The sequence below is a fragment of the Ambystoma mexicanum genome, chromosome 14, assembly GCF_040938575.1.
Source record: "Ambystoma mexicanum isolate Mex_15411 chromosome 14, UKY_AmexF1_1, whole genome shotgun sequence".
In the NCBI taxonomy this organism is placed as follows: domain Eukaryota; kingdom Metazoa; phylum Chordata; class Amphibia; order Caudata; family Ambystomatidae; genus Ambystoma; species Ambystoma mexicanum.
The window spans coordinates 447,598,938-447,626,562 of record NC_090940.1 but is presented as its reverse complement, the minus strand read 5'-3'; the positions used below and the strand labels follow the sequence as shown (position 1 = coordinate 447,626,562).

Genomic DNA, 27,625 nt, shown 5'->3' with positions numbered 1-27,625 from the left:
CATGTTCCAACAATAGAATTCTTTGAGACACACTAGCCATGGCCTTTGGCAGTCTCCACGGTACACATTGGACCAATAGCTTTCTTTGGAGCCCGCTAGCCATGGAATTTGCCCATAGCCACTGTACATCATGCACCAATAGCTTTCTTTGGGGTTCACTAGCCATGGTCTTTGGGTGAATCCACTGTACATGTTGCACCAATAGGTTACTTTGGGACGGCTAGGTTTAACATTTCTTTTTTTCCACTCCGTTCCGATTCTCGCAGTACTCCCCCAATATTGAACTGCAGATACAGCAGCAATGAACTATTCATTCCCGAGATAATGTAAAAAATCTGAAAAATACAAATAAACTCTTCCCTGCTTCCACAGGCACTCACCAAGTGCCCCCTTTCTCCCCTCAGCTGCCTTTTCCCTCCCTAGCCCTCTCTCATTACCCCCTTTCACTCTTCGCTTTGTGTGACACATTTTCTTTTCCGAGCGTTTCTTGCGTTGTTGCCGCAGGAATCTCGCAAGATTTCCCCTGTATTCCTCCGATAATTTAAAAACATTCGACCTGTAACTGGCTCCTCAGACAACCCCCAACCCTCCAATTTCACACCTCTTCCCCCTCCCCATGCAATTTCATCCTTTTCCCTCCTCCAGGTGGCTTTTTATTTTTTAACTTTTCCTTTTATTTATTGGTCATTCATATATCGCCTATACACTTAGACAAAGCATTTCAGAGCGCTCCAATGCGGGGAGGGAGAGTAAATTACATTCATAATAGGCATTGGGACATTCAGAACGTGCAAGTGCAATGCGTTAGAGGTACAACATAGAACCAACTAGAGCACAGATTACAACATATGACCATAATTATTTTATGTGCCTGACGGTCCTTTCATCAAGGCAAGAGCTTTTACATAAAGAAAGGAGAGAGGGGGCAAGGGGTAGGGTAAAGACGAATAGAACAATGAAACTATCTTCGTGCATGATAGCAGGTCTGATAGTGTAAGTGCTTTAGCCCAAGTGTAGAGGAGGGGAGGGTGGCAGGAAGAAGCACCAATAGGACAACTTAGCTGTGCATAGTGGAGTAATTGTGTTTTCATCTGTCCTGCTCAAATTGAACTTAGCTGTGCCCAGTGGCTGCATTGTGTTTCCATCTGTCCTACTAAAATTAACTTAGCTGTGCCCAGTGGCTGCATTGTGTTTTCATTATGTCCTGCTAAAACCTAACTTACTTGTGTACACTACCCTTTGTCGCCCTCCCACTCCCTTGTGTCCCCCCCTCATACTCGCAGTGCCTCAGTACTTCAGACTGGTAAGTGTCCTCACCACTGCAGCCAGATATGCCGCTATCTATCTCTCCTATCTTCTCTAACTGCTTCACTATCTCCTATCCTTCTCCTATTACCAAATCTGGACGGAAGAAACTTAGGAAGGACATAATGTGCTCCAACCCAGGCCTTCCTATTGCAGACACCGGTGTCACGGCTTCCGCCAGAGAAACTCTCACCGACATACTTTTCTTTGTTAATGCATCTGACCTATGGACTCGCTAGATGGTCGGCTTTGTGTCTCCTATCGCCTTTTCTCCCATTAACGGTGGCACTCGCTGGGAGGGTCTCCTTGACCTCTTCACTATTTCCAGAGTCATCATTAATGTCTCTTTCAAAGGAACCATCAAGGTTTAGGGTCCTCAACCCAACCTTCTTCTCTTTGACAGGCTGCTCCCTAACCTTTGGACTAGTTTGCTACGTTTGGGTCCTGGTGTCAAAAGGACCATCACACAGCCTGGTTGCTCCACTAAAGAAAAGTGAAAATCATGTCAATAGAATAGAGTACAATGTTAATTTTTTGAGTTGTGTCCACCTTTCTCTGTTTTTGGTACTTTTTTGTTGTCCGACACCAATGAGGTGGAGGCACACTGCTAGTATAAGATACAGTGTGGATTGAAATTATTTTCCAATAATATACATTTGAAGATGTCTTTTCACTAACCACTAAAAGAGCAGAAATATTATGCTTCTCCACGGAGGAAGGATAACAACAGTCAAGACCCTACTAAGAAAATAAAACAACTGGAATATCTGATTAGAAAGGAAATTAACCGCAAATTACATGCCATAACTTTGGGAAGATATTATAAAAATCAGAGGATACCTAGAGGTCTCAGAATACAACTTCAACCTAGGCTTTGCAAGGAAAGCAAAGCATTTGTAAGGAGATGGGAGGCGATATTGAATAGATGCTCCCTAGAGTTAATTTTATTAACTATTCAAGAGCTCACAGTGAATGTACAAGCAATTGACATAGAAATAAAAGAAATTCAGAAAGAACTAACCAGTTCCTTGAAACTTAAGAAAGAAGAATTGGAAGAGATACTTTCAGATATTAATACCAAATTGGCAGTTTACAAATCGGAATTGGAAACGGAAATAAATCAGAAAATTCAAAAGGGATACCTATGATTACATCAACGAGGAGGTTTACACCTGGCTGGACAAGTATGGACCACCAGTGAGGAGACCTAGACAAAACAACTCAAGTAATACATCTAGTTCCGAGTCTGACGCAACAGCTGAACCTCCACCAGAAAAGGACACACAAACAACGGAAGCCTTTGGACCTACACCAGCCAGGGCAAGTACATCGGGTGTGTCTTATTTAGGAAAAGGACAAAAACAACAAGGAGGGGGGAAAAGAAAGAGGCCGCGGAGGTCCATTAACGCGGTACCAACAGAGGAGAACCTAGTCATAAATTTATCTAGAAGGACCCTATCTACGGCAGAAAAAGAGACACTTCAGAAAGGACTCAGCTTCGTACCAACACACGATAGCTTGCTTTTTTACACAAAAGTTGAAATATTAAAATTAATAAGGAAAATTAAACTGAAAATCTTTTTCGAGGAACTGGAGGAGCAACAACAACAAAACAGATTCCAGCTACAAACAATTCAAGACCGGGAGTCATTTTGTACCACCTTGCAGTACCCCAGTGGTTGAAATCTTTGAAAAACAAGTTCTGAAAGACTTAGAAAAGATTACATTTATCAACACTAAGTTAAAAAACCTAATACTACACGAATTAGCATTGCTAAAGAAATTGTATGGGGATGAGTCTATAACGATTAGACCTGCGGACAAGGGTGGAGCATTAGTCATTTTGAATTCAACAGATTACAACAAAGAAGCAAAAGACAACTCGCAGATACTAGTACATACAAGAGTTTGGATAATGATCCCACAACCACAATTATGCAGGATCTGGAGAAAATATTAGAAGAAGCAGATGAAAATGGATGGATCAAGCACCATACCCATACATTTCTACGCAATGACAATCCACGAATACCAAATTTTTATACGTTACCGAAAGTAAATAAGAATCCCCAAGAACCACCAGGAAGACCAATAGTGGCGGGAATCAACATTGTATTACAACAAATTGGAAAGTATATAGATTATATAGATTATTTCCTACAACCACTGATCCAAAATACTCCCACTTACAATACAATACCGTACGTACCAACACAGATATTGTTCACAGTGGATGTTAAAAACTTATACACATCAATCCCACATGATCAGGGGATTGAAGCAGTTGAATAGTTGTTGTTAAACACAGGAGAAATTGAGGCAAATAAGGAATTTATAATCATGTTACTTCAATTCATATCAAAGAACTCATATTTCAAATACAATAAGCAATTTTACCTACAAACTGCCGGAACATCTATGGGGGACACCATGGCACCCACATACGCAAACACATTTATCTACAAATTTGAGATGGACCACATAATAAACAATCCCATATGGAAATCACACCTAGGGATCTGGATATGATACATCAATGTTTTTGGCATATGGACAGATACTGAAGGACGACTGAAAGACTTCTTTGAATATATTAACACAATTGACCAAAGAATACAGTTTATCCACAAACATTCGAGAGATAATATACACTTTCTAGATGTAAACGTTCAATTGTCGGAAGGTGGATACAAGACCAATATTTACAGCAAGCCAACTGACTGAAATAATTTACTTCACAGACTAAGTTTTCATCAGCCAAGCCTCATAAGGAATTTGCCTTAAAGCCAAATGTTAAGGGTTAAACGAATCATCAGCGATCCTGCAGACTATATAGTTGAACTACAGAAAATGGGAGAGAAATTCACTCAAAGAGGATACAAGGAAGAGGAAATTATAGAAGCAAAAACAAGAGTGGAAGGAACAAACAGTGAGGAATTATTAACAAAACCAAGGAAAGTTAAAGCTGAACCACCTCTTGTATTTGTATCAAGATATTCCACACAGAGCAATCACATCAAGTCGATCATCAAGAAACATTGGCAGGTGCTGTCCTGTGACCCAAAAATTGAACATCTATTCAAAGACTTATCAATATATGCGTATCAACGTATTAAGAACTTCAGAGACTGTTTGGTACAAACACGCCCCATGCGGAAAAAAGTGGAGACTAAACATAAAGGAACATTTCCATGCTTGGAATGCAGGAACTGTAGTTATGTACAGAAAATCCAGAGTATCAATCATCCACACACTGGTGAAAAATTGGCACTCAAAGACTATGCAACATGTGACACACCGAGCATAATATATGCAATCAAATGCCCCTGCGGATTGTATTACGTGGGCCAATCCAAGAGAAAAGCGAAATTACACTGGAATGAGCACCGTTCTTGCATACGCAATAGGAACACTAATTCCTCGGTGGCAAGACAGTGGATTGACAAAGTTACAATCTAGCACAGATTTGATTTCTAATATTGGAGGTGATCCACAGAAATGAGCCCCATGAGAATCTGCAAAAATGGCTAGACAAAAGACAATGTTTTTGGCTCGAACGCTTGGGGACCCATACCCCTAAAGGACTAAATGAAGAGATTAATTGGGAATGCTATTTTTGATGTTTGCTAAAAAACTGTAGACAGCCCATACTTGCCAACTTTATGTGCATATAATTTAACATCATAATGTGTACTTTTAAGTTACTGTTACATCTTACAGCAGTAGAATACTCTCCATGGATATCTATACACATGTTGTGAACACTGTTCGATACACAGCCCTGAGATTGCATATACTATAGCCCAGTTTCTATTAAGAGTTACCGTTTTCCATTGTATATCATGTACGTATGATCTCAATCCTCCATTTTAACACCATAGATTCCACGGTGACAACGTTGCAGTACATAAGTATAGAGGTACTGAATTTTTTCTACCATGTTAGGAACATCGTAATCTACAATCTGCATCATTATAAACACAATTGCAACCAAAGTATACATACGTTTCGTAGATGGATTCATTGGATGTGAAATGCTTAAAATTCAGATTGCTGTGACACAGCAATATACTTACAAGCAGTGATCCTCTTTTCCCGTTCCCCAGTTTCCATGGGGATACGGGACGCGAGGCGTCACAACACTTGCGCGATCTGAATGACACCTGGCCTAGTAGGATCGTTGTCTGTCTTCCCCTTGTTCCCCCCTCCCCGCCTCGTCGCGCCTTGAAACACCTGTGTATAGGCACGTTACAAATGCCATATCATATCATAACATCAGCACGTTTGTTGACGTTCTGTGACGCCTCGGCAGGATCACTATAGTAACAGGTAAATAAGGAAATAGCCTTTACGGCGGACTTGCAACCCGTAAGGCCTCATGTTCGGATAACAACACACCATGCTTTTCGGTAAGCAAAAGCATTCATGCTTAGACAAGTTGTACATTAGAAGGAGAACAGTAGGGGGTCATGCCTACGTTTATTATAATTTCTCCAGTACAGATTTCTCACAGAGTCGTGTGATTTCACGGGAACGACTGCACTTAAGGTAAAATGTCGTTTAGCATGTTTAGACAAACTTTTGACTCCTGACGCACGTTTTTCAATACGATTAAATGTGTTTTTTTAAGTTTCTTCCCTTCTTCACAGAGAGGAAACTGTGGACAGTAAGGTACCATGTTTAGCAAAGTTTGGTCATATAACATGACGCTATGTCTGTTCCTTTGTCCCCATCTTTTCATCTTTCCTTTTTCAATCTCAAATGGATATACATGGTATGTACCTTTTATTTCTATGAATTTATCATCCTATATGTTTTGTAACACATTTGGAACTGTTGATTTTCTGTAATTTTGTTACACACACAGATGTGGTTTAGGCCCTGAGGAAGGAGCTAGACTCAGAAATGCATAGGCAAAATAACAACTACCTCGTTCGGTCTCAATAGATGGTTCTAAAATTGCACAGGTTTATTCGCACAGAACACAAATTAACATACAAAATCAACCAAATAATAAACAAATTGTGAAGTAACAATTAACAAAGGGTTGGAAGAATGTTTATTGGAACAAATGAAGATGTATGGCAAATTAAATTGGAGAAACCAAAAGCTCAGATTTGAGCCACAGTGAGAGCACCGTACTTAGCTGGGTTTCCTATCCAGCTTTTTTCTTTGGACTAGTTTGCTATGTTTGGGTCCTGGTGTCAAAAGGACCATCACACAGCCTGGTTGCTCCACGAAAGAAAAGTAAAAATCATATCAAAAGAATAGAGTATAATGTTAATTTTTTGGGTTGTGCCCACCTTACTCCGTTTTATTTAACAACTTTATTTATTTCAGTTACAGCGTTATCTATGCATTATATGAGTCATTGTGACTCCCTTTACAGTTAATATGCATGCAGCTTGCCCTTTACCCCCTCCCATTGGTCCCTCTTCCGCCACCCCTTTAGTTTGTGGTGCTCTGATGGGTTGGAGACCCGTCAGGGCTTTGGGGGCCCAGAAAGTTCGATACCAGGCAGGATTGAAATGTTAGCGCTAGGAATCGGGAGTGGTAGTCCAATACTGGTGCCCAGCAGTCAGTGAAGCAGTGGAGAGCCCCTTCCATCACCGCTGTGACTTTCTCTGCCACCAGGATCTCCCAAACTTTTTGTCATGATCTCTGCTTCCAAAAGGTCAGGGTTTTCCCCAACTCCCTTGGAAGCAGATCCATAACCCAGGTTCCGAGTGCCAACCAGTCCCAATTGGGACCTTTTGGACCCAGTCCTGGCGCCAGTGGCACCAGGCTCATAAATATGCCCAGTCCCAGCGCTGGAAGCGCCGGGCTCATAATGCTTGGGTGGACTTACCTTCAGCAGACCATGCTGCTTACTTGCCTGCCAGTTGAGCCTCTGATCCTCTTCTGTTTGGAACTACTTTTCCTGTTGGGTGGGGCTGGAGCCACTCCCTAGATTCAGAACACTGGAACTCTTCTGGAAAGCAGGAACTCTTTTCTTACCTAGGCGTGGCTGTGGAAGGAGACACCTAAGCACTACAGGAGGCTATTTAAACCACACCCGGTGGATGAATCTTGCTTTGCGTTATTCTGCAACCTCTGCAGCAGAACGCTCATCGTGTCTTCTGCATCCGGTCCTGGGCCTAAGGAAAAAGGCTTACCATCCTGAATCCAGTCTTCAGCAACACCTATAAAGACAAGAAAGAACAGGTTAGCATTCCGGCATCTGAAAGGCAAAGGCTTACCATCCTGAATCCAGTCTTCAGCAACACCTATAAAGACAAGAAAGAACAGGTTAGCATTCCGGCATCTGAAAGGCAAAGGCTTACCTACTCTTTGTGCGCTCCGGAGGTCTTCACACTGCATTCCGGCATCTGAAAGACAAAAGTTTACCAACTCTTCGCACGCTCCGGAGGCCTTCGGCGCTGCATCCCGCATCTGAAAGACAAAACAAGGTGCGTTTAAAGACATTGGGGAACTTTAATACTCACGTGCCATTACTCCTTTCCACATCTAATCCAGTGGGTATTCCGGCACCCTGCAGCCGCTCCAAACTCGTACCTGCAAAATAAAAAGACAGTTAGAGCGCATAGTGAAGCAGGCAACAAGCGCTTACTTACGTGCTTCCAGGCGCTTCTATTCATCACACGGGCTCCATCTTCAACTCACTTCAGCCCGTCATCCGCCATCGCCGGAACCCTGCAAAACAAGAGACATCATTACTAAAGACTTTAAAGACATTTGAATGACTCGAAACTTACCGTTCGTGCAGTAAACGACGGACAGCAGTCCTCTGAAGTTAAGAGGCCTGCGCTACCTATCCAGTGAAGAAACTGGTTACAGCACCCTGCCCCGAGGCAGATGGAGAGCTCGGCATTCACTTACCTAAGGTGAGAGCGTTAACCTTTGGGGGTCTACAGGAGAGGAGAAGAGGAAAGAGATAGGGACACCCCAATAACCCCAGTTCATTAACCCCATATTTTCTATCTGCAGACATCTTACTCTACACGTCAGGCATACAGTGCACAGAGGTCCAGCCCAAAGAGCCAACCGGGTGCTACACATCACCTTTGAAGATACGGTAGTCGCCCAGTCAAGACCGGCGCCTCTGCGAGAATCAGGTGAGCGTTACAGAACGCAAAGCCTACCGCAAAACTCTCGCCCAGGCGCTATGGAAACCTCGGATACTGACCCCCTAGCCCGGTTACTTGGGGAACTAAGGGCAGAAGTGCATGCAGCTCGTCAGGAAACGAATGCTCTAAGAAGGGAACTAATTATTTCCAAGGAGAGAACAGACAATCTTGCTAGACAAGTGCTACAGTCACAAGCCGGACAGACCCCGTTACCCGCATCAGGGGCAAATCTTCCTTCAACATCCTCTATGAATCCAGTGCAGATCAACCTACCTGGGAATGTACCTCTGGCTCCGCCCGAACGATTTTCTGGTGACCCAAAGAGGTTTGCAGTATTTATCAATCAGTGCCGGTTGCACTTCTTATGCCGGCCAGCAGCCTTTCCAACTGATCAAGCAAAAGTAGCTTTTGTACTTTCGTACCTTAGTGGCAATGCGGCAGACTGGTCGATCCCTCTAGTTAATCAAGATGATCCGGTTCTCCATGATTTTCAAGCCTTTCAGCTTAGTATGGAAAAACTGTTCGCAAGACATTCACAGGGGCAGGCCTTGGACAATGAGCTTCTTTCGTTGCGACAGGGTAATCAAGACCTTTTGGCTTATATTGCATCTTTCAATAGACTAATAGTGGAAACTCAATGGCCTGAGGACAAAAGGATTACGCTGTTTTATAGAGGTCTACGTGGAGAGCTCAAAGACGTTTTAGCCCAAGTAGTGAATCCCCCACAAGACTGTTCGGATTATATAGACTTGGTCGTTCAAATAGATCACAGGCTGCAGAACAGGAAGGCCGATCGTTCCAAGTTTGATGCTCGAGTATTTTCCAAACCGCCAACTCCTTCCAAAGGAGTAGACTCCGGGGAACCCATGCAAATAGGGGGTCTGAAAGGTCCTCTAACACAAAGGGAGCGGGAAAGGAGGAAACAGTTGCAATTATGCCTATATTGCGGAAACTCAGGGCACTTTCTTCGAGACTGTCCGGTGAAACCTGCCAAGAAGGCAGTAGGAGCTGCAGTTACCAAAGTTACAAACTCTGAGCAGGGAAACGACCTCGCCCGACAAGAATAGAGGTCCTCTTGCCGAGCGTGAAAACCAGTTCCGTGACCTCGCATTTCGTGATACCTATGGTCCTCATTAGCCCTGATAATCCGGATCGATTACATGCAATTGAAGCTTACGTCGACAGCGGTGCCATCGGCAATTATGTGGATCATGAAATGGTTTTGAGGATGAATCTAACTCTTTGTCCCAAGGCTGTAAAGGACGTCATTACTACGGTGGATGGTACGGAGATAGCCTCCGGGCCAGTAACGCATACCACTCAAGAGGTGACGCTAGTAAGTCAAGATGGACACCATGAGAAGATTGTGTTCGATGTGATCAAGGCCCCTCAGTTTCAGATTATTCTAGGAATACCTTGGTTAGAGAAACACAATCCTCTGATCGATTGGCGAGCAAGAACGGTCCAGTTTCCAGAATGTGTCTCTACTTGTCACCCTCCACCTGGTGTTGCACTGGCCGCAATTTCTTCAGAGACTCCCCAGTTACCTCCCGAATACCTAGAATACCAAGATGTTTTCCGGAAGGATCAGGCTAACTCTCTACCTCCTCATAGGTCTTATGACTGCCAGATAGACCTGATACCTGGATCTACTCCTCCTTGTAGTAGAATTTATGCCCTCACCGAGCCTGAGAACCTTCACCTTCGACAATACCTGGATCAATACGTGGCAAATGGGTTTATTCGTCCTTCCAAGTCCCCTGCTTCTTCAGCTTTGTTCTTCGTTCCAAAAAAGGAAGGAGACCTTAGAACTTGTATCGATTATCGCTCCCTGAACCAGATCACCGTTAAGAATAGATATCCGTTACCTTTGATCCCTGAACTCCTGGACCAAGTCAGAAAAGCATGCATATATACAAAGCTGGATCTTAGAGGAGCTTACCACTTGGTACGAGTAAAAGAGGGCGATGAATGGAAGACGGCCTTCCGCACCAAGTATGGGCTATTTGAATATCAGGTCATGCCCTTCGGACTTTGCAATGCCCCGGCCGCCTTTCAATATTTTATGAACGATGTCCTCAGAGAGCTCATAGATGTATGTGTTGTTGTTTACATTGACGACATCCTCGTTTATTCTTCATCGGAATCTGAACATCGGAAACACGTGAAAATGGTCCTCGAAAGATTGCGTCAACACAAACTTTTCGCTAAGTTGGAAAAATGTGTTTTCAACGTGACTGAAGTTGAATTCTTGGGATTCATATTATCACCTGGCGGAGTGCGTATGGATTCAAAGAAGGTCGATGCAGTTCTCAAATGGCCATCACCATCCTCCGTAAAAGGTGTGCAAAGCATGTTAGGCTTCGCTAACTTTTACCGCAGGTTTATCCCCGAATTCTCTCGAATAGTCCAGCCCATCACTGCCTTGTTAAAGAAAAACAAATGTTTTGAATGGTCGACCGAGGCGGAACAAGCTTTCCAGGATTTGAAGACTAAATTTATCTCTGCACCAATCTTAAAACACCCTCGCCCCGAACTCCCCTACATCGTGGAAACTGATGCTTCAAGCCTTGCCATGGGGGCAGTTCTATCACAAAAGGACCCGGTAACCATTGCATCCCGTGGCATTTTGGTCCCGCAAATTCTCGCCTCCTGAAATCAATTACACGATTACTGACAAGGAACTTCTGGCTATCAAGTCTGCCTTTAAGGCTTGGCGGCATTATCTGCTGGGGGCCCGACACACCTTTACTGTGATTACGGATCACCGAAACCTGCAATATTTGAAGACCGCAAAAGCCCAATCCTCTAGACAACTCCGTTGGGCATTATTCTTTGCCGAGTTTGACTTCATAATTACCTATCGACCTGGTACAAAGAACGGTAAAGCCGATGCCCTTTCTCGGATGGGAGTGGAAGAACACTTGGTCAACCCTAAACCTGTACCAATCATTCCCGAACAAAGAATTCTGGGTGTAATCGCCACAGAATCCATAGAGGAAGTTAAGGATAAAGCCAGGCAACTTGTAACTCCAGCAGACATACAGAATTGGCATCTGCAGGGAAAGGACTTTGCAGTAAAGGACAACTTATTGTATTTCCAAGAACGATTATACCTACCCAGCACAGATTTACAGAAAAAAGTAATCTCTTGTTATCACGACTCTTTAATGGAAGGTCATCCCGGTATAGCCAAGACCTCAGAAAAGATCAAGCGCTACTTCTGGTGGCCGTCTTGGAAAAAAGATATCAGAGACTTTATAATGTCCTGTGGAGTATGCGCCCAAAACAAGAGTCAAAAGGAAAGACCAGCAGGCCTCTTACGCCCTATTGACATCCCACCTCGCCCTTGGCATACGCTTTCTATGGACTTCATCACCGATCTACCTCCATGCTCCGGATACAATACGATTCTAGTAATCGTGGACTTATTCTCCAAGATGGCGCATTTCATTCCGCTCAAAGGCTTGCCAACAGCAGCAACTCTGGCCCGAGAATTTCTCGAAAACATCGTCCGACTGCACGGTTTTCCTTCGGTTCTAATTTCGGATCGAGGTAGTCAATTTATTTCTCATTTTTGGCGAAGTTGCTGTCGGTCTGCTCAAATTGATGTGAGAATATCGACCAGTCACCACCCTCAGACCGACGGACAAACCGAGAGGACCAATCAAACTCTGGAACAGTATTTACGCTGCATGCTGCAACAAACTGAAAAAACTTGGAAAGATATCCTTTGGATAGCCGAGTATGCCTACAATAACTCTGTCCATTCGGGAACTGGGAAAACACCATTTTTTTCTTTTGTACGGCAGTCACCCTCGAACCTCGGAGTTCGATCCCCTCCAAGATCTTGAAACACCAGCAGTAGACTACCTGCATTCTACAATCACCCAAGCCTTTAAGGAAGCTGTTTCTCACCTTCAAAGGGCTAAAGAACAATACAAGAAAGGAGCAGATCAACATCGGAAGGAAGCCCCTCACTATCAAGTAGGGGATCAAGTCTGGTTATCCACCAAATATCTATCTCTAAAAGGGCCACGCACAACCCAACCCATTCAACCCAAGATACCTTGGTCCCTATTCCATCACTACCATAGTAAACCCAGTAGCGGTCAAGTTGGACTTGCCCCCGCACATGAAGATACATCCGGTCTTCCACGTCTCTCTATTAAAACCCGTGCAACCTCAAACCCGACTAACCAAATCTCCAAAACCTATCCTAGTGGATGGAGAACTCGAGTTTGAAGTCAAAAGCATTCTGGACTCCAAGATCTCCAAATCTAAACTATTCTACCTAATTGACTGGAAAGGCTACGGCCCCCAAGAGAGATCTTGGGAACCTGCTGAATATGTCCACGCTCCTCGCCTAATCAAAAGATTTCACCGAACATTTCCTGACAAGCCAAAACCCCCGGAGAAGCCCGGTTTGGGAGGGGCCTTGAGGGGGGGTACTGTCATGATCTCTGCTTCCAAAAGGTCAGGGTTTTCCCAACTCCCTTGGAAGCAGATCCATAACCCAGGTTCCGAGTGCCAACCAGTCCCAATTGGGACCTTTTGGACCCAGTCCTTGCGCCAGTGGCACCAGGCTCATAAATATGCCCAGTCCCAGCGCTGGAAGCGCCGGGCTCATAATGCTTGGGTGGACTTACCTTCAGCAGACCATGCTGCTTACTTGCCTGCCAGTTGAGCCTCTGATCCTCTTCTGTTTGGAACTACTTTTCCTGTTGGGTGGGGCTGGAGCCACTCCCTAGATTCAGAACACTGGAACTCTTCTGGAAGGCAGGAACTCTTTTCTTACCAGGAACTCTTTTCTTACTTAGGCGTGGCTGTGGAAGGAGACACCTAAGCACTACAGGAGGCTATTTAAACCACACCCGGTGGATGAATCTTGCTTTGCGTTATTCTGCAACCTCTGCAGCAGAACGCTCATCGTGTCTTCTGCATCCGGTCCTGGGCCTGAGGAAAAAGGCTTACCATCCTGAATCCAGTCTTCAGCAACACCTATAAAGACAAGAAAGAACAGGTTAGCATTCCAGCATCTGAAAGGCAAAGGCTTACCTACTCTTTGTGCGCTCCGGAGGTCTTCACACTGCATTCCGGCATCTGAAAGACAAAAGTTTACCAACTCTTCGCACGCTCCGGAGGCCTTCAGCGCTGCATCCCGCATCTGAAAGACAAAACAAGGTGCGTTTAAAGACATTGGGGAACTTTAATACTCACGTGCCATTACTCCTTTCCACATCTAATCCAGTGGGTATTCCGGCACCCTGCAGCCGCTCCGAACTCGTACCTGCAAAATAAAAAGACAGTTAGAGCGCATAGTGAAGCAGGCAACAAGCGCTTACTTACGTGCTTCCAGGCGCTTCTATTCATCACACGGGCTCCATCTTCAACTCACTTCAGCCCGTCATCCGCCATCGCCGGAACCCTGCAAAACAAGAGACATCATTACTAAAGACTTTAAAGACATTTGAATGACTCAAAACTTACCGTTCGTGCAGTAAACGACGGACAGCAGTCCTCTGAAGTCAAGAGGCCTGCGCTACCTATCCAGTGAAGAAACTGGTTACAGCACCCTGCCCCGAGGCAGATGGAGAGCTCGGCATTCACTTACCTAAGGTGAGAGCGTTAACCTTTGGGGGTCTACAGGAGAGGAGAAGAGGAAAGAGATAGGGACACCCCAATAACCCCAGTTCATTAACCCCATATTTTCTATCTGCAGACATCTTACTCTACACGTCAGGCATACAGTGCACAGAGGTCCAGCCCAAAGAGCCAACCGGGTGCTACACATCACCTTTGAAGATACGGTAGTCGCCCAGTCAAGGCCGGCGCCTCTGCGAGAATCAGGTGAGCGTTACACTTTTATCCACCAGAGGGCCAGAAGAGGACCCTCCTGAGCTTTCCACTTCCGCGCCACTGTAATCTTAGCTGCTAGCAGTAGGTGTGTGAGCAGTTTGGCAGATCGGCCCGTTTTGGGATAGCAGTCCGGGCTCGCCTCCCCAAGCAGGACCACCTCCGGGTCCATCGGCAGTTTGCGTTGGGTGAGGTCTTCCGCGATCTGCAGGACTTCCATCCAGGTGGTCTGTATTGTCGGGCATCCCCACCACATGTGGAAAAAGGATCACCCGCTCGCCGCAGCGTCTCCAGCAGCTCGGGTCAATTTCAGCGCTGCAATGGTGCAGGTGAACTGGGGAATAATACCAGCGGTGAAGGAGCTTCAGGGCACATTCCTTGTTTGTAACGCATCTGGATGTCGAGTAGATCCGGGACCATATCTCCACCCATGTCTGGTCTTCTATGGCGTGTCCCAGGTCCGCTTTCCATCCGGACATGTATGGCCGTCTAACTTTTATCTTGTCCTCCTGGAAGAGGCAGTACAGTTTGGTAATCTGACCTCAGCCTGTGCTTTCCTCTGTCGCCAGTTCAAGAGGGTGGAGGTCCCGGGTGGCTTCCTGACGGACTGCGGTCTCCGAGATCCAGTGGCTGAGTTGGATGTATGCAAACCTCTCTCCTTCTGTCAGCTGAAAGCGGGCTTTGCATTCCTCAAAGCTGAGTGGGTTGTTGGCCTCGTAGAGTTGGGAGAGGGTTCAGAGGCCTCCTTTGGTCAATCGGCTGAAGCAAGCTGCCTCCATTCCTGGCCTGAAGTCAGGGTTCCAGATGACCGGGCTCGGGTCCCTGGGCACCTTCCTCCTCTGTCGGGCCCATGCCCATGCCTCAAGGGTTGCTTTGGTAGCTGATAGCATCTGCGGTCCATGGCTCCGGTGAGGCCCCGGGATATGTAGCAGGGAGTGTAGTTGTGGCTGGCATCTGGATTGCTCTATGCTGGACTATTTTGGGGGGGCCTCTGGGTTCGCCAAGACCGCTGCCCTCGCTAGTTGGGCCGCAAGGAAATAGTTCATCAGGTTGGGGAGTCCGAAGCCACCCCATTTTGCGGCCCCAGTCATGACCCTCATAGGTATCCTGGCTCTGCGTCCCCTCTACACGAATTACGCTAGCTTCCTCTGTACTACAAGTTAATCCTGTAGTCTAAATCCCTGCTGTACTCCGCTGGGCTTTTGATCATCTTGTTATGGGGGAAACTGACATGCCCTTCAGACTGTCAGCACTGGGCGACTGGGTTTCCCCGTAGTCTTTCACTTTGTGCACTGGTAAAATGTTACCAACAAATAGTAACAATGTACCTTGCAGTACAGTGCGCTGGGGTCTCTCATTTTTAAGGCCCTAGACACCCTCGAAGGATTTTTGGTGAATGCACAAGTGTGTCCAGGACAGAGTTGGTGGCAGCAGTTACTTTTAAAGCATTTTTTACTCTTTTCTATGGTCCAAACCGCGTTTATCGCTTTTGGCCCAGGACAGTGGCCAGTGCCTAAAATGGGCATGCCACAAGGTCCCTTGTTCTGTCCTTTGGCCATTTTGTCCCTTTGCCTTCCCCCTTCGAGTAGACCCGGGAAATTCCTCATTCGGTCATTCAGACCCTCGCGCAAACCGAAGCCTTTCTCCGGAATTCTGCATGCCTTGTGTGTGTGTGCCTAGAACGTGGGCTGGAGCTGTCTACTTCCAATACACATTCTGGGTGCCAGGATGTCGGGTGTGCTGGGATGACTGGGACCACTATGGGCTGAATGTGAGTAGATCTCCCATTGGTTTCTCTTCGTTTTGGTGCAACGGAGACTTTGGATAAGAGAAGATACTCTACACACCCATTCCAGGTCGCTCTTCTGAGTTCACACCAAACTTAGTAAAAGAGCCAAGTATCCTGGACTGAATAAGCAGAGCCGTGAAACCGCTGGAAGGTTTGGCACCCTGGCCCTGCTGTTGTTCTGTCGGAGCAGCTGTTTCTCATCGATCACAGAAGGCCTGCAAGGGCGCTTCGACCCACTGGAGTAGTGTACTCTCGGCACTTCCTGCTTAACCTCCAAACTAGCCTTTTTGGAAGTGTTCCAGGACCGCCCAGTTCACTGCCCAGCACGTACGGGACCTTTGCCTTGGAACTGCTGCCATCTTGAGTTTCGACTTGAGTTTTTGGGAACCATAAGCTCTTGGTAGAAGGCACTCTCCTGCCGAGTTTCGTACACCTAGCATTCCTAGGTCTGGAATTAGGGGAGTCCGCCTGAAGCCGAGCATACACAGAAACCGTGTATCCCCGGGTGCGTTGCTGCTGTTCCCCCCTGTACCCCAAGACGAGCTGCAGTGAAACTGGCTCGATCCCTTCAGAAGTGGAAATATTGCCACTGTCACACCATGGACGGAGGTCCCGGAACACTGCCCCTGAAAGCCAGAGAGACGCGCAACTCCTGGAATCAAACCTGCAAGTGAACTGGACTTGACTGGCGAGGTTTGGTCTGGAGTGTGTCGAGGGTCGGTGAGAGCTTGCATCACTTGCCGGTGGCCCCTGGCGCATCCATAGACTTTTACGCACGAGTGTCCCCCAAGGGCCACTCTCATTTGTTAGGGTAACCTGTGCTATCATCCTATTCACAATTCCTGGAAATAGCTCTGCGTCCTTGTGGAGATCCTCATTGAATAGTGGAACTCTATTCTTCATCGCCTTAGCTCCCTTCCTGGGACACTACAGCCCCTTAAAGAGACCCCTTGTTTACTTTAACGCACAATCGAGTGCTGCTGCGCTGAACCTACTTTTGAGCACAAGGCTCCACACTTCGTAGGGATTGGACTGCCTATTAGTAAGGGTTGAGACTCTTGAAGAATTGCACTGTCAGACCCTCTTCTGTTACAGGCTGTGTATCTGCCCTGGTTTAATATTCCTTTGGGCTAATAATTACTGTATATATGTTTCCCAGTAGAGTGTTGTGTTAGTTTTGTTAACATTGCTGTGGGTTCACTTTGTGTTTGAGTTAAAAGGCCTTTGATAAATGTATATGTATTTTTGATATGTACACCTGACAGAGTAATTTGTGTTGGTGTTTACTGTGTGTGTTCACTGTGGGCTTTCGATCACCCTCACCCCTGCTGAGACCTAGTCTTGACAGCCGCCAATGCTACCTTGATTGGTCTGGCTTGTCCAGAAGGTTACCCTGTCCCAAGAAACTAGGCTGGCCTTCTCAACCTCTACCCACCAGGTCAGAATTCAGAAATCCATCTGAACATTGCCAAAAATGCATGTACATTTAAGCACTGTATGACAATTGACCTTCAAACAGACTACAGGAATTAATTTGCATTGTTCAGCTATGAGACTATGAAGGCTCACACTCGTTCTGTCTATGTGCGTAGAGGTCACACTGTGCCTTGGAGCACTAGGTAATGTTTCAATTTCAATGGTATTATGGGAGAAATTACCTTACCGTAATGTGCTTTATATAGATTCTTCTCTTGCGGATACCTAGTCTTGATAGAGATCCATTATACAGCTCTGCTGCTCTGTAATTTTCTCGACAGGGAGCGTAGTGGACCTCTACTAGGCTGTCGATCCGTCTTGCGCAGTGGTTGATCATCAGCTTCGGAAGTGACGTCTGGCGCCACACATATACAACGCCACAACAGCCCATGCTTCAGTTCCTTCTACTTTTTCCCCCCGTGTTAGGCAGAATTACATGCAGTACCTTTTGGGAACACTACACAAAATTAAGACTACAGGTGGAGGCACAATCTCACCTTTGGTACAAGCCTGTACTACACAGTTATGTGGTAGCAGTGGTTGTGCAGCCAGACGTATCTCAAGAGGGATGTGACTAGTACAAGATGTTACACAAAGGACTTGCAATCACAGTAGTTCAAACAGACACTTACTCAAGGTTTCTTGGTAAAAGAATATATATTTATTTACACATCTAGTTAGAAAACATTCCACTAGCAAGAAGCAGCTCAATATCACACTATAATACATAACCCATAAGTTTCTGAACAAGTTAGGCTCCCCTGAAGTGGGAGCAAAATGGCACTTCAGTAACTTTCAAAAGGGGTAAAAAAAAGACAAAGGTTATAAGAATCTCACACACAATTACTTTGAGTCAGAGCAAATAGTTTCAGTTCACTACAAGAGGCAATTCAAGTTAATAGGCCTGGACCAAAGACAATGGTTCAGTGTCTTGGATAGTATAGCACAGTTGCGGTAGTAAACGGTCAAGTCTTTGCTAATGTTCTTAGAAGTAGTTTGCCAGGAAAAAAAAGAGTGATATGTCGGATTAGGAGCAAACAAGACTCCAAAGTTGGGAAAGTTTCACAAACTTTCACCGCGGCAGAAAGGATTTCCACACCACGTTTGCACAGTAACTTATTGATGAAGAAAAGCTGTAGCTGAGGCAGTTGTTCCTGGCAGTTCCTCCAGATCTCGCTGTTCCTGAGCTTCAGTCGTAGGGACAAGAAGGAGGAAGTCAGGAGTTTCCTGCACTGCCCAGGGAAGAAACCACAAGCTTGGCTCACTGTCGGTTTTAAGGTGCGAATGCCTTAAAGTCCACAAACTGGTATCCTTCTCATTGGCTATCCGGTTTTCAACAGCACTCTGATGAGAATTCAACCAATATTGAGGGGGTGTCCAGGTGGCTTGTGAGAGTTGATTGTTCCCACCAGCTCAAGGGAAGAAGTCGTCCTTGAAGGGCTTCTCTGTCAAGGGAGTTTCAGGCAATTCGGACCTGCTGCAGGGCTTCACCAGGCAAACCAACGGTCCAGGAGTTGCAGCAGTTGTCTTCCTTCAGCTCGTCTTCGGTTCTTTCATTCTAGTGGTCGACTCTGCCTTCCAAGTCCCAGAGACCTGCCTTTAAACAGTTTTCTCCCATTCATTCCAGCCTAGCTGTCACTCACCCAGCAGGGTCGGACAGCCAGCTAATCAAGCCAGAGTGCATTCAGGTCTCCTAGGAGACTAAGCACAGGGAGTTTCGAGGACCTCCCTCACATCCTGTCCACTCCAGACCGTCAGGCGCCAGAGGAGGGCTTTAGCACTGAAGCCCGCCAAAGGACATCGAACAAAGGGACCAAACCTGGTTTGGCGCGCAGAGTTAAACACAAGAAGGACCTTTCCTAAAAGAAACAGCAAAAAAAGATGACCGGAGTCTGCTTTTACAGAGGGGTCTTGGGCGCCATATTGAAAAAAATTGCTGACCCGATTTTTAGCTACCGGTGTTCGCGGTCGGGATAAATCATGGTAGTTTGTTCTAAAACCACTGCCACCAGCCATTTCAAGAGTAAAGGGTAACATTTGACTGTTACATGAGTGTTTAGACATGGGGGATGCTAGGCAACCCCTCCAGCACTCCATAGGAAGATAGTGGGTGCTGGGTCTATAAATTTAAAAAGAGTAGCAAAGTCAATTTAACTTTACATGCACTGAGAGACAGTAGTCAGTCCCAGAGAAGGTATTTAAACCTTGGGAAGTCTGAAGGACATCCCTGTGCCACTGCACTGAAGGTTCTGTGTGACACACAAGAAAAAGATGATGCCTATGGAGTTTGTCTAAAACTCAATATCCAAAGAACAAAAACACAGAAAACACATTGAAAATGAAAAATTAAAAGTCCCAAAATATAGCAAAAGAGCTGGAGGGCTTTAAGGTAGAGGGAATTTAGCACTTGGGTGAGAATTCTCCCTAACACCCCGAGCTCAAACGCTGCACAGGAAAACAGAATGAGACTAATCAGCCTTAAAAAGCAACTATGGAATAGAAACCAACAGGTTAAAAACATTCCAGTTAGAAAACTTTTTGTTCTTTTGATTTTAGTAACCGAGATGAGCACCCCAAAGCCATCGCCAACGCACTTCATGAAATCAGAAGCAAAGAGCCACAACACTTTCTGAGCGGGGACGGCTGGGAGGGCTGATGAGGAATCCGCGGGAGAAGAATCCATAGAAAGAAGATTACGCTAAGGTAATTTCTCCTTCAATGGATTGCTTATTCCGCATCTTGATAAAGTCGCCAAGCAGTAAGCTATAGGAGGAGGGCAGAAAGGATTACACAAGCAGGTTCTGCAGAACACCTCTGCCAAAATGTGCATCAGCGCCACGTGCAACGTCCAAAGCATAATGCTTTGTGAAAGAATGTAATGAAGACCACATGGCAGCACAGTAAATGTCCCGAACAGAGATCCCCCTTTGAAGGCCCGTGGAAACAGACTCCCCTGGTGGAATGGGCTGTGATTCCCGGTGGGACTTCCCGCCGACTGGTAGCACAAAGAGATGCATACAATTATCCAGCGTGAAATGGTTTATTTAGTAATCGCAAGACCTTTGCAGGAAAGAGAATGGGGGACGAACAACTGGCCCGTCTTCCTGAACTCTGCTATGCAGGCAACATAAAAACTGAAGTCCCTTTTCAAATCAAGAAAGCTAACTCGCTCTGCCTCCTTTGAGGGGTGAGGAGGAGGGTAGCACACTGGCAAGTCAATAGTGAAAGGTGGAATTCCGAAATAACCTTCAGAAGGGACCCTGGTCTGACCTTAAGTGATACCTTCTCTCAGAAGAAACGCAAAAAGGGAGGCTTGCAGCATAAGCCCTGCAGATCGCTAACCCTCCTGGCCAATGTGATGGCAATCAAAAAGGCTGTTTTATGGGAAAACAACCATAAGCTCAAACAGAGCCGCCATAAAAAAGGTGAGAACTAGATTAAGGTCCCATTTCAGAACAAAGGGAGTTGGCAGGAATTTGTTGAGAAGGCCCTTCAGGAATTGGGCCATGACTGGTATGGTGAAAAAAGAACCTTGACCCGCAGGCCTTTTTAACACAGAAAGGACCGCCAAATAGCCCTTGACCACTGCAACCTGAAGGCCTGCAGAGGCTAGTGACAGAAGGAACTCCAACACCTTGCGCACCCTAAAGCACGCCTCAAATCTTCTCCACCTGCAAGCATACAGAGATCTTGTAGACTGTATGCGTGCAGTCAGCAACACCTCAAGAACTTCCTCAGAGAGTTACCAGTCATCGTACCTCATCTGCTCAAGACCCACGCATGTAGGTTGAGGGAATCTGGGGTTGGGTGCAATATCTGACTCTCTGACTGGGTGAGATCATCTGGCCGCTGAGGCAAACAGTGAGGTGGGCAGATCCAAGAGGTCGGAGTACCACGTCCCCCTCGTCCAATCCCGGGGCGAGCAAGATCATGGTCACTCGAAACCTCTTCATCATGAGAATCCACAGAATGACGGGGATCGGAGGGAAGGCGTCATGGAGAGAGAATGTCCAACCCCCAGAAACGTGTCCCTCAGTGCACCTTTGGCTGGGGATTACCTCGAGAAAAACTGTTCGCACTTCCCTTTGGCTTCAGTGGCAAACAAATGCATTGCTGTGCTGGGGTACCCTGTAGAGCGAAGACCTCTTCCAGGACTTCCTGGCACACTTAACACTCATGTGAGACCATGCTCTGCCTGCTCAGAGCATCCGCCAAAATGTTCTCTGCCCCCTGCAGATGAACTGCTGAGACCGAGATTTGATTCTCTAGCAACCAGAACCACAGTTGCATAGATTCTGTGCCGAGGACAGGAATGCACTCCACCTTGCTTGTTCAGGTAGTGTATGGCCACCGTGTTGTCCGTCTGAATCAGGACATGCTTCCCCTTGAGCAATGGGGTGAAGGCCTTCAGGGCTAGCCTGATGGCTCGCAACTACAGCCTGATGATATGCCACTTGGCTTCTGACACAGTCCAAAGGCGGCTCACCCGCAAATCCTCGCAGTGAGTGCCCCAACCCTTTAAGGACGCATCCGTGATCACTCGCGTTTGAGGCCAAGAGGCCAGAAGGGTTACCTCGCCATAAGATTCCTGCGTGTGTCCCACCAGCCAAGTCCACAAACTACCTGGCTGGACACTCTGAGACGATCCGAGAGAGCTCCTAGATACTGAGACCACTGATCTCGAAGGAGCCACTGAAGGGATCTCATAAGCAGTCTGGCCTCTGGCACCAGGAAAATGCAGGAGGCCATGAGGCCCAAAAGGCAGAGAAAAGAAGCAGCTGGTAAGGTGGTGTGGTGCTGGAACAACTGGACCATCTGTTATATGTTGTCGGCTCTCTCCTCGGGAAGGAAGGCCTTCCCTACCCGAGTGTCTAGGACTACCCCGATGAACTGGAGCCTTTGGACCAGTGTCATGTGGGACTAAGTTCAGGGAGAAGCACAGCCTGTGCACTAGTAGACAGGTGTCTTCCAGGTCAGTCAAAACCTGTCCCGCTGACCCCCCCCCCCAGATCAGCCAGTCATTCAGATATGGGAATACGTGGACTCTGGATCTCCTGAGGTGAGCCGTGACTACCGACATGAGCTTGGTGAAGACCCTTGGAGCAGAGGTCAACCCAAAGGGCAGCACTTTGAACTGATAGTGCTTGTCCCCAATGAGGAACCGCAGGAATTTCATGTGCTTCTGATGTATGGGACCATGGAAATAGGCATCCTGCAGGTCTATGGACACGAGCCAGTCCTGAAGCTCCGGAGTGGGGAGAATTTCTCTCAACGTCACCATCCCGAATCTGTGTTTTCTCAGGAACTTGTTTAGAGCCAGAGGTCCAGAATGAGATGGAGACAACCTCCTTTTTAGGGTACCAGGAAATACCGGTAATACCAGTCTCTCTGATCGGGAGACACCACTTCCACAGTACCCTTCAACAATAGGGCTCTCAGATCTTCCTGGAGCTCCTGTCCAGTTTGGATCGGTGAAGATTGGGGTCTCTCCAGAGGCTTTGTTAAAAAGGGCAGACAATAACCCCACCGAATTAACTGCAGGGCCCAGGCATCAGAGGTTATCTCCTGCCACTGGGACCAATGCCCTGCCAAACATCCACCAACCGGTACGTCGTGGGAGAGGAAAATCAAAGCAGCTTTGAAGGCACCGTTGCCCCAGCCGCAGCTGTCTGCTGGCACTTAAAAGCTCCTCTGCCCCTTCTGGGACATGAGAAACACCTCTGCCCTTGCCTGGCTTGTGGGGGTTGTGCTTTTCTGGCATAGGGCACATAGTGCCTATAGCCTCTGCCTCTAGAGGCAAAGCTGAAGGCAGGTTTAGCTGGCTGCGCAGCCAGACCCAGCGATTTAGCAGCAATTTTAGACTCCTTACATTTCTCCAAAGAGTCATCCGCCTTCTGCCCGAAGAGCATCTCCCCCTCAAAAGCTAAGTCTAGAAGGTAGTTTTGTACATTGGGGAGAAGCCAGAAGTTTTCAAATAGGCTTGCCTTCTCATTACTACTGCCGATCCCATGGAGCAACCAACACAGTCAGCAGTGTTCAGGCCTGTTTCCAAGGACTGCTTGACAGTTTCCATCCCATCCTCCACCAGCTGTATAAATCCGACCCGCATATGACCTTCCAGGACATATTGTGACGCATGCGCGACAGCCTTCCACAAACCGTAGGCGAATTTAGCAAAACCGCAAGCTACGTTTGTCACCTTGAGAGCCATGCTGTCTGAGGTAAAAACCTTCTTGGCAAAAGTGTCTATTCTTTTGCCTTCCCTGTCTGTGGTGAGATTTGACGTAGATGCCGCAGGACTGGAGGATATACTGGCAGCCTGAACTACCACCCCTTCTGGGGAAGGGTGTGTTTAGAGGAAGGAAAGGTCCCCTCTCGCGGGCCTGTAGTTCCCTGTGACATTGGTATTCGCGGGGGGCAAAGTGTATGGATTTGAGCAAATGGAAGCCAAAAGGTCAACTATGGCCTGATAAGGCATGTTGGGCTCAATAGCCGGGCCATCATTCAGGATATCTGTAAGATCATACCCTTGATGGGGATTGGCGGACGACTTAAGTCCGAGGGTGTCAACCACTTTCTCTACTAATGTCCTAAACTTGACATTAGACTGAGTGTAGGGTTGTTTTTGTTGCATCTCAAGGTCTAGAGAGGTGTCCAACCCACTGGCATCTTGAAGGCCCTGAGCAAGGGCCACCAAATCGTCTCGTTCCTCTGTGGCCCTGGATGTCGAGGCAGAGGGCTTGGTAGCTTGTATTGGCGCCTTAGAGGCTGATGGAATGGGTAACGGCACTGATTGCTCCGACGGACAATGGCCGCTGTGAGAGGCTTCTAGAGGGCTGATTTTCGCACCTCTATTGGTTCACAAAGCCCAAAAGCTCAGTTGGCGCCAAAGGCATTGACTTCCTGGCAAGCGTGGGGTCGGAGGTACAGACACCGCTTTAGCTGCTGAGGCCGGCTGATCAGGGGTGGAAACTGCCCCGACAGCCACCTGTTGGCAAAACATTTCAAGCATTTCTTTCTTCAAAGAATCCCACTCTTCGTGAGTGGTCGGTCCCTTAGAGGGCTGACCTCAGTCCGAGGAAGAATCTGATTCCCACCGATGGTGGCGTTGCTGCTTCTTCTTCCATGAGGAAGAGGATGAGGAATGGCTTCTGGAACGGGACCTCTTTTTTGGGTTTTTTGCAGTGCCGGTCCTCTTCGTGACGAGTGGGCTCCTCGGCCTCAGACCACCGGGTGAGAGACGCCAGAGACTTTGGCGACGGTCAGCCCAGTGCCAGCTTACCGGCTCTGTCTCGCAGGGACTTGGGTTGCATCTTGGCGCACGAGGTACAGCCCTCCATGTCGTGAGTGGAACACGAAAATGGGGGTCCATCACGGACATTTTGGCCCGCAATCGGAGCACCGCTTGAAACCCGAGATCCTTTGCGAAAACCTAGTCTGAAAACATCAAGTAAACTCGAGTAGGTTCCCGGTGCAGCATGCAAGGAATAAAGGAACTGAAGCATGGGGCGTAGTGTTAGGCAGAAACCTGTGCAGTTTCCTTAGGGACCACTGCAAAAGATTTAAGACTACAGGTGTTTGGCAGTAAACCCACTTGGTAGCAGTCTGTACCACACAGATTCACTTGGTAGCTGTGGCTGAGCAGTCAGACTTCCCTCAAGAAGAGTTAGGCAGTATACAGAGCATAAAAAATAGGTTCAGAAATACAGTAGCACAAGCAAACACTGACCAGAGCTTGGGTGTAAAAGTATATAATTATTTATTTAACTCACACTTATAAAACACACTAGCACTAAATTGGTAAAATCAGTTCAAAACACAATCACTATTATCATATGTACATCCCTGATTACTTGTTGGGACAATTCTTAGTTAACACCACTTATTTCCAGACAGAGGTGAGCACTTAACGTTTGATGGCACTCCAACAAGTTAAATAAAAAGGGAGGGAAAAGCAGAATTATGGAAGCATACACACTAAACACTTTTTAAAGAACCACAGCACGTCAGGAAGGCACAGTATACTGGTGAGCAAGGAAGTTTAGGTGCCAGGCCCACTTTCCAGGGAGCCAGGCGGTAGATGCCCAAGATCAGACAGTTACACAGAGTCTTCGAAGTTTGTGGAGGTAGTTCAAAAAATGTTTAGTTCAGTTCAGAAAAGTTAGCTAGGGTGTCCCAGGCTAACCCAGGTTCGAGAGACGAGGATTTAATACACCCCGTTCAATCAGTTGCAAGGGAAGCCAGGCGGAACACAGTACCTTAAATGGAGAGGATCCTCCAGCGGGGGCAGTTGTTCCTGGCAGCGGGTGCAAGTCGCAGCGTCGTCCAGAGGAAGAGAAGATCTCGTCGTGGAGGAAAGATGAAGGTCGTTGCACTGCCAGGGAAGAAACCAGCCGCGGATTTCTCCAGTACAAAGGTACTACCCTTTTGGTTCGCGGTAGTGGTGAAAACGTGGTATCCCGGTTGCCGGGGTGCTTGGCACAGGCAAGGCGGCCACGAGATGCTCCAGGAAGGCGAAAAGAAGGTAGACTGGTTATCCCCACCAGTCGAAGGAAGAAGACTCTCCGGGCTTGAGATATCCTTTGTCGTTGTGAAAAGTGGCGAGACGGTTCAGCAGGGCTCCACCGGTGGTGTCGTCGTTGCAGGCTGGCTCAGCTTCTCCCTCCTCGGATTCTTAGGTCCTGTGGCGACTTCTGAAGTTCCAGTCCCCAAAGCCCTGCTTTTATGCAGCACACCCCCATTCACTCAGCCTAGCTGTCAATCAAACATGCTAAGTGGTGAGCCGGCCGGCTCACCATTTGGGCCAATCATACAAGAGTGCGACTTGAGTTACCAAGGTAACTCAGTCCAGGGTGCCTAAACCCCTTCCCACACCCCCTGTGGTACCCAGACAGAGTGGCACCACTTTTGGAGGCTTCTGTGGAGAAGCCCGCCAAAACGTGGAACAACGGGCTTGACTTGGGTTGGAGTCATAGAAGAGAACACAAACGCCATTTTAGAATCGAGTTCTGGCAAAAAATACCAACCGGCGAATTAATATTAAATAAATAAACCGGCGATATGTTCGAGTCTATAAGAATCAAATAATTAAAGTTGGTAGCCTCGAACAATGGGAAAATCCCATAGAGATATATTCGCGGTCGAATATAAAAAGTAGTATCCACTGCCACCAGCCAAAACTCGATCAGGGGGGACGGAGACGTGCCTCCTCGAACAACAGACCCCGGGGCAATCGAATTGCCCCAACCAGTACGTCCACAATATGATGGTTTGTACTGGTTTCTGTTCATAATTTGGGACTAGCAAAGCCAATGGTGACTTTACATGCCCTGGGAGACAGTAGTCAGTCCCAGGGTATGGAGTCTATGTTGGGGGGTCGCTACGACACCCCTGGGTTACGGCACGGAGGGTGCTGTGTAACCCACATCAAAAAAACACATGAGACCCTATGGAGTAAAAGACCCCATAGCCAATAAAACACATGGAAAGTTAAAGGAACACCTCAAATCATGTCTAAGAGTGGGAGCAAAAGAATCTCACTCTTAACAGGAGAGAAAAAAATAAACCCCAAAAATCCAGCAAAGCTACTGGGGGACTCACAAGGTTTGGGAAATTAGCCTTACAAAGAATTCTCCCTAACACGTAGTGACGTGGTATATGTATTGTGCCTGATGTCACTTCTGCAGCTATCGATCGACCACCTTGCAAGACGGATCGACGATTAGCAGCCGAGTCGAGGTCCACTACGTCCGCTGTCAAGAAAAATGTCCAAGCAGCAGAGCTGGATAATGGATATCTATCAAGATGAAAAGCAATACATTGAATTAACATTACAGTCACATAGATTTACATCAACTAACGTATTTGGGGTCAATCGGACTAGGTTTCCTTCACGTCTGAAACGAATTAGATTGTTTTATTAGTAATGTTACTAAATGAATGTATACATTACTGCCCTTATCCATTTAGATGTACTTTCTATTTTACTCCCAGATTAGTACTTGCAGAAATCTGGCTAGATCAGTACTTAATTGAATTCTGACAACAAGCCATATTGGGGTCTATGACCATT

General features: G+C 46.8%; 1 protein-coding gene across 3 annotated transcripts in view; it reads right to left on the bottom strand.

Moving 5' to 3' along the window:
• Positions 1 to 27,625, bottom strand: part of KTN1 (kinectin 1) — a 3,101,875-nt gene that overhangs the window by 664,532 nt on the left and 2,409,718 nt on the right. The gene's annotated exons all lie outside the window — the stretch shown is intronic.